Raw genomic sequence first — 1,667 nt, forward strand, 5'->3', positions numbered from 1 at the left:
GGATTGCCTGAGCCTGTGGGTTCGAGATCCACCTGGGCAACTTGGTGAGACCTCATCCCTACAATAAATCAAAAAATCAGCTGGGCATGGTAGCACATGCCTGTAATTCCAGCTACTTGGAAGGCTGAGGCGGAAGGATCGCCGGAGCACAGCAGGCCGAGGCTGTAGTGACCGGGAGCAGCCACTGCACTCCAGTCTGGGTGAGAGTGAGACTTCAACTCAAAAAAAAAAAAAGAATCTACAAAGAAGGCAAAAGTGGCCTGAACCAGAGGCGATAGAGAAGAGGAAACAGATTTGAGAGATTTATGAAGTAGCATGGTTCTGCAGAACTAATTAGACATTAGTAAGAGAAAGAGTAACATCTAAGAACACAGCTAGATAATAATTACAATAGCTAATATGTGTAGAGTGTGCCAGGCCTGGGCTAGGTGACTCATATGAATTAACTTAGCCACTATCACAACCCTACAAAATAGGTACTGCCATCATTCCATTTTTAGATGGGAGAACAGGGATGTGCAGGTGAATTAATGGGAGCAAGGTGACCTATGAAGAAAGTAGCAGAGTCTAGGTTCAAACATCTGTCTGCCCCAGAGCCTACATTCAAACCACTTGCTCCTGAATGAATGATGCATCAATTCCTTGAAATGAAAAACTCAGGTACAAGTAGGTTTAGAGCGGGAGAAAAACAGCCAGGCTCGGTGGCTCAGCCTATAATCCCAGCACTTTGGGAGGCTGAGGTGAGTGGATTGCCTGAGCCTGCAGGTTCGAGACCCACCTGGGCAACTAGGCGAGATCTCATCTCTACAATAAATCAAAAATCAGCCAGGCGTGGTAGTGTGCGCCTGTAGTTCTAGCTACGTGGAAGGCTGAGGCGGAAGAATCGCCAGAGCCCAGCAGGTTGAGGCTGCGGTGGCCAGAAGCGGCCACTGCACTCCAGTCTGGGTGACAGAGTGAGACTCCAACTCAAAAAAAAAAAGAAAAAGAAAAACAGACTGGATTTGTACAGGCTGAATATACCAAGTCTACATAATACCCAAACACGAATAGTTAGTAAACAAGTGAACACCTAGGTCTGTTGCATCAACTGGAAACCCAGCCTCCAAAATACCAATGTTTAAGGGACATCAGGAAGAAGAGCCATCAAAAAGGCTGAGAAGCAGCAGCCAAGAGGTAGGAAACAAGAGCGAGCCCAGGAAAGAATGGCTTTTCAGACAATGAACTGATGTTCAACTTCGCTCACACAGGGACATGGAAATGAGACTGTACTGCAATCAATACCAAGTATCAGAGTTTGCTACCATGTGTTGGGAAATAGGCACTCTTACGTGCTGCTGGTGGGACCATATCTATGTAGAATTTCAACAGAAAACTATCTGAAAAACCCAGCTCATAAGATTTTTTAAAGCAGCCTTATATCGAATCTTGCTGAGCTTCGGATAAAAGCTTTTAAGCAAGCCGGGCTCAGTGGCTCAGCCTGTAATCCCATGCCTTTGGGAGGCTGAGGTGAGTGGATTGCCTCAGCCCGCGGGTTCGAAACCCGCCTGGGCAGCGAGACCTCATCTCTACAATAAAAATCAAAAAATCAGCCAGGCGTGGTGGCACATGCCTGTAGTTCTGGCTACTTGGAAGGCTGAGGCGGAAGGATCACCGGAGCTCAGCAGGTC

At 47.2% G+C, this 1,667-nt stretch overlaps 1 protein-coding gene across 2 annotated transcripts in view; it reads right to left on the minus strand.

The window, feature by feature from the left end:
- The window catches only part of AAAS (aladin WD repeat nucleoporin), a 15,877-nt gene that overhangs the window by 12,320 nt on the left and 1,890 nt on the right, over positions 1–1,667 (minus strand). The gene's annotated exons all lie outside the window — the stretch shown is intronic.

The sequence above is a fragment of the Carlito syrichta genome, unplaced genomic scaffold (assembly GCF_000164805.1).
Source record: "Carlito syrichta isolate Samal-C Ts95f unplaced genomic scaffold, Tarsius_syrichta-2.0.1 Scaffold135689, whole genome shotgun sequence".
Lineage (NCBI taxonomy): Eukaryota > Metazoa > Chordata > Mammalia > Primates > Tarsiidae > Carlito > Carlito syrichta.